We start from the raw sequence: 6,112 nt of genomic DNA, 5'->3' as shown, positions 1-6,112 counted from the left end.
GAGAATTCAAGAAAGCAACAGTAGTTAGCTTTAAAACACCTTGGCTGTGAAAAAGTACCATTCTTAGATTAAGCAGTGATCTTGCCTGAACTCTAGAAAGATTCTCCTCTAGCCCTTACCATTTCCATATGGGTCAAGAAGCCATGAGGCCCGGGAGACAGGCTCACCTGGAGCCTATACATTCCGTTTTAGATTCTGGAATTATTTGCCCAAATGGAACAAATCATATTTTCTAAGATTGTACAAATCTCATCCCAGGTCTCTCTTTCCAAGGATGGACCATGTCACTGGTGTGCCTCTCCCAAAACTTAAGGCATGGCCCAGATATGGGGGGTCGGGGTGGATCTTGTATCTTCAGACCAGATGTCCCCATTCTTTGGGGATATGGTCCTTCATGATGCACAGTGGGAAGTAAAAAGTCAGGTGGGTCACAGGCCTCCATCTACTGTCATGCCCCAGGCCTCACTGGAGTTAGAGAATGTGTTTGTCAACTTTGCATTACTGTGACCAAAATACCTGACAAGAATATCTTAAAGGAGATAAAGTTTATTTTGGCTCATGGTTCAGTCCACAGTTGGCTGACTCCATTACTCTGAGCTCAAGGAGAGTCAGAACATCATGCTGAAGGGTGTGGCAGAAGAGAGCTATTCAGCTCAGGGCAACCAGGAAGGAGAAAGAGAGAGTGGGAGAGAGGGAAACGGACAGAGAGAGGGAGGTTGCCCAAGGACATGCCCCCAGTGACCTCCTTCCTCTAGCCTTGCCCCACATGCCTGTAGTTACCACCCAGTAACCCATTCAAATTATTAAGCCATCAAATTATTAATCATTTGATCAAATTATTAATCCATCAAATGGATTACAGCTTCCATAATCTACTCATTTCACCTCTGAACATTCCTGTATTGCCTAACACATGAGCTTTTCAGGGGACATTAAAGATCTGAACTATAACAGAGGAGATCAGTAAAAAGAGATAGTTAGAGATGAACCTAACACCAAGAAAGGGGCCTTTGGAAAATGAGTACAATCTCAAAGAACCTGCAGTAAGCTATTGAAAGAGACAATAATGGAAAACAATTCTCTACATTAGTCAGGATCCCTGCAGTAGATGTGCCAGTGCAAAAGTAACAGATGACTTATAAAGAGGTGGGCAGGGTAAAGGGAGTAACCAAGGGATGTCCATACACCTAACGATTAGCAACAGGGGGTGTTTTATGTTTAAAGTTCATGTGTGAGATAATGCAAGAAAGTTTAGAGTTTAAATGATTGACTTATAAGACTCTAAACCTAATCAAATGTATCAATCCACTTAAATGGATTAACTGAGTGGTAACTGCAGGGGTAGGGCATGGCTGGAGGAGGTGGGTCACTGGAGGCTTGTCTTTGGGGCATATATTTTGTCCCTGTTGAGCAGAGTCCTCTCTCTGCCTCCTGATTGTTAAGTTCTGAGTTGTTTTCCTCCACCATACCCTTCCCTCATGATGTACTGTCTCATCTTTGGCACAGAGGAATGGAGTTGGCCATCTATGGACTGAGACCTCTAAAACCATGAGCCCCAAATAAACTTTTCCTCCTCTAAAATTGTTTTTGTCAGGTCTTTTGGTCTCAGTGGTGGAAAAGCTGATTCAAACAGTGATAGACCAGTATCTCTCTAGGACCAAAAGGGCAAGAGGTTGGCAGGACAATGTGGCCATCTTTGGGATCTTCGGAGCAGTGAATCAAGAAATACAAGGCAAGAAGGGAGTGAGAGGAATAAATATTCAGACCTTCCTCTCCTCCTGTCCGGAGGCTGGTGTTGGTTCCCCAAATTGACCAAAACCAACAAGGGGAATCAGCCAGTGAGTCATTCTGAGGTCAGTGCAGGCCCTAAAATCCAGCTGCTCTGGACAAAGCAGGAAGGGGAAGAATCAAGGAATGTGATTTAAAACAAAATAAATAACCAGCATAGTCCTCAAAGAGGCAGGAAGGGACTTAAATCAGTAAGGATGGGAACAGAATGGAGGGTAAGCTGATAGGGGGAAATGGAGGGCATCTTTGTCTAATGACCCTTTTTTTCTCTCTGCAGGTGAAGGGGAAGTTGATGGTAGGTGGGGGCAAGTAGACAGGAGATTGCCTCATTTTTCCTCCTTGTAGACAGAAGCTGCCTATTTGGTCTACAGGGCTTTGTGCAGTATATGCAATGTCATGAGAGATGCACGTATTACCTCATTTCTTACCAATGGAAGAGCAGTGTTACATCCTTTTATGCCTCTCCCTTCCCTCCACTGACTAAGCAGAACTGCAGAGCAGGTGAGATTCTAGGCTTCTCTTTCCTGCATTAACCTCAGACTCAGGCAAAGGACAATCCAGCCACTTAAAGACCCACACATTTCAGACTATTTTCCCTTAAAACCTGGGCAAAGTGCTTAAAACAGCTCTTCTAACAAGACTCTTCTTGGAATAAAAAATCAACTCTCCCTAACTATTAAAAGACACATAATTTCAAACATTAATTTTCACTACATTGTGAAGAACTAGTAACCTTACCTCTAAGCCTCCTGTGAGTATCTAGACTAGAAACAGACCTCTACATTTCAGGGCAACTCTAAATTTCAGAGACAAAATGAGCTGAAGAACTTGAGATGGTTGGAGACAAGGATCACCTTTATGATCTGTATTCTACAAATGACTTCTTCTAAGTTTTAAAACACATTTAAACATAAAAAAAGAAAAAGGAGATGATGTGGTGAGAACCTGGATTCGGAGAGTCTCAGTCCATAGACTTTTTTCCCTTGAGGGCTCTTCAGTGTTGGAAAGATTCAGTTTTAACCCTAAGACAAGCATACAGAGATGGCTTGGAAGATTGGTATAAACCATGAATTCTCACATTCATTCCACATAAACAAAACTAGTCTTCCGAGAGTCCTCTGTTTCAGAAGAAAGGGGGGTACCTTCGTTTCTCAAGGATCTGCCACCCAAAACACTAGTCTCCCAAATGACCCACCTCACACACAAACAGGGGCCACCTGTATCTGAACACAAAATTAGCCTCAAAAAGAGGCATCTGGTTTTCACCTGAGTCCTTCAAAGGGCGGGCCAAGCAGATTTCACATTTTCCCCCTTTTCCTCCAGAGCTTTGTGCCCTTAGGCAAGCACTCCACCCCTGAGCTACATTCCCATCCCTTGTCACCTCTTGTCTTCCCCACCAGGAATAAAAGCAATTCTGTCAGGTCCAGAGAAAGATCCTATACACTTTCTCATCCAGTGCCCATCGGAGAACCTCACCTTTGTCCAATCCTCTTTAACTACCAAGAGTCCAGGACAGGAAATCAATAGTTCCAGCTTGGAGTGAGAGGGGGGGAGAAGGAGGAGGGGGAAAGAAGATGGGACATGGAGAGAAAGGCACTGGACAGAAAGGCACTGGCTGTGGCAGGTAATTAGAACAGCTCAAGGTGAGGCCTAGGACCAGGGGAATGAGCCGGAGAAGATGCTCTCCTGCTTTCACCTACTTGTGATGGCACAAGGACCGCAGAGGAGCAGTAGGCAGAGTAGAATGCACACAAGGTAGGATGCCAGGGCTGGTGACCTCAGGACTTTTATTCTTCTACCAAGTGGATCCTGAGATTAGAAGCAGAAGACAAGTCCATGTAGTCCTTCTAGGAAGAGCTGATCTGCCCTAACCTTCCAGAATTTCTTCCCTCCACAGTTGGCACCTGGAAATGTTGTCCTATTGGTTGTTACCCTGGGTTCAGAGGCTGGGAGCTGCTAGGGCCCATGGTAAGGCAACAAAGAGCTGAGTGTTTTAAAACCTTAGAAGGTCATCATGTGGTTGGGGATGTAGCTCAATGTCAAAGTACTGACCACCTCCCCACGAGAACATGCCTCTGGCAAAGGATCTCCTTCATCCCTCTCCGGAAGAGGAGAAGCGGAAACACAAGAAGAAGCGCCTGGTGCAGAGCCCCAACTCCTATTTCATGGATGTGAAATGCCCAGGATGCTACAAAATCACCACAGTTTTTAGCCATGCACAAACAGTAGTTTTGTGTTGGCTGCTCCACTGTCCTCTGCCAGCCTACGGGAGGAAAAGCAAGGCTTACAGAAGGATGTTCCTTCAGGAGGAAACAGCACTAAAAGCAGCCTGAATCAAGATGAGTGGGAAAACATCCCAATAAACACATTTTGGAGATATATATATATATATATATATATATATATATATATATATATATTTGCCTAGCCTCCTGTGAGGCCCTGGATTTGATTCTCAGCACCCCATTATTTTTTTTAAAAAATTAAAACATTAGAAGGTCAGAGCTGAAAGAGCCCCCTAGGGTAACCCCTCATTTTACCCACAAGGCCACAGAATACTGAAGCCCAGAAGACAAGGGCTTTCCCTAAAGACACACAGTAAAGTGAAATGGATCCAATAAGAGTGAAAAGGCTATCTAATCCCAAAGTCTGCAGAGCCCGTCAAACAAGGAAAAGCAAGGTAATTCATTTTCAAGGAGAGAGGGAGGTTATGTCATCTTTGAAAAGAAGTAATATGAAATTAATTTCCTAGACAAGGGGGTGGGGACGGTGGAAAGAAATAGCACTCAAGGCCCTGCCCACCAATCTTTAATTTTGATTATTTTGAAGGGGCTAAGATCACCATCACCCAACACTCTGGGTGTTAATATCACTGAAGGGTCCAAGGGGACCCACCAAGCCAGCACTGTGCCAGGGCGCTCTGCAGAGATCCTCTTTCTTCGGGTTAAAAAAGAAGAAAGAAAGAAAGAAAACACAAAAAACCCACAAAAAAACACAACACACAGTTAACCACCTGTCAGGGCTGAGGACACAATGAGGCCCCTGGAAAAAGAGCTTTTCATGCATGCGTAATATATTTGTTCAGCTATTCACTTAATGAAGCTGATAAATGTGATGCAAGACAATAGTCAAGTTAATCTATTTAGTAAAATGTTTTGAGACTTTCAGGCTACATTAAGGAGGGGCGCGATCGCCGACATTTTCATTTGAATGCTCTCATCTCTCTTAGGCTGCACAAGGGGGTTCAGGCAATCTATGTGAATATAATTTCTTATAAATGTGTCTTTAATGGGTTTAATTCACCCTTGCCAGCTGTTTTGGGGGCTATTTTGTAAGAGCAAAACAAACGTTTCAGGCTTGGAAAGCTAGTTAAAATTAGTTTCGGTCAGCGAGGCCAAGCTATATTTCCTGCAAACCATCTGCTTGATTGGCACAATAGAAGGATTTTCAAGGAAAAAGAGGGGAGTGAGTGTGAAAGGGATGGGGATGAGGGGGGAAACGCTAGAAAGGGCTGGGGCAGCCGGTAGCTCCTTGTGGCCTATTCTAAAGGTGAACCCCTTAGAGTTGTCTTAATAGAGAGGCTGGGGCGGCAGGAAAGCTCTTTCAGCAGCGCCTTGCTGCCTCCTCCTCTGCCTGGCGGGTCAGCTCCCTCTCCCAGTCCCCCATCCCTGGACCAGAGGAGCCGAGCAGCAGGCGCTTTTCCCTGCCGCCCCGGGTCCCGCCAGTCTTGCCAAGCGCACTTTCACTGTGCTCGCTGCTTCCCAGCCAACCGCCAAAGCGTGCGGGTCTGCAGTTGCAAAAGACAGCCTAACGGTCCCAACCATCCCAAAATGGAGATTCTCCAACTTTCGGAGAGCCAGGAAGTTCATGCCACTCTACTTTGGAGGGTCCTTCGCCTAGCTCGGTGGCCTGAGCTTACTCTCGGCGCTACCGGGTCTGCCCACACTGAAGAGCGCAGTGCTGTTGCGCAGGCTGTTGCGGGAGGTGGGTCTGGGACCCCCCTGGCTCTCCACTGCCTGGGGGCGGGGGGGGGGGAAGAAACCCTCAGGATGGGTTCCTACCGTCCCAGGAAAGATCTGGCAGCTTTAGGCCCTGGACGCCCGGGGCCGGATCTGCTACCGCCTCCCGCAGCTAGCGGTCGCCTCAGTGGCGTAGACAAGGACCTCACCCCAAACCAGGGCCCACAATTCTCTTTTCCTCTCCTGTCTTCTTTCCCCTTGAAAGAGAAATAAGCAGAAAGCCCAGCTTGGGATAAAGAACGCGAGTGATTTCTTCGAAATAAACTTGAAGATAACGACATTACAATGAATGGCAGGACGCACAA

At 46.0% G+C, this 6,112-nt stretch overlaps 1 pseudogene across 1 annotated transcript; it reads left to right on the top strand.

Annotated features, from left to right (window-relative positions):
* The first annotated feature begins 3,842 nt into the window (after positions 1–3,842).
* Positions 3,843–4,163, top strand: LOC308642861 (small ribosomal subunit protein eS27-like; annotated as a pseudogene). Its single transcript has one exon. The product of its transcript is annotated as a small ribosomal subunit protein eS27-like (transcript).
* The last annotated feature ends 1,949 nt before the right edge of the window (positions 4,164–6,112 follow it).

Source organism: Spermophilus citellus (genome assembly GCF_964194105.1).
Source record: "Spermophilus citellus genome assembly, chromosome: 2".
Taxonomy (NCBI): domain Eukaryota; kingdom Metazoa; phylum Chordata; class Mammalia; order Rodentia; family Sciuridae; genus Spermophilus; species Spermophilus citellus.
Note: the sequence above shows the minus strand (reverse complement) of the source record. Positions and strands in the feature narration are given on the sequence as shown.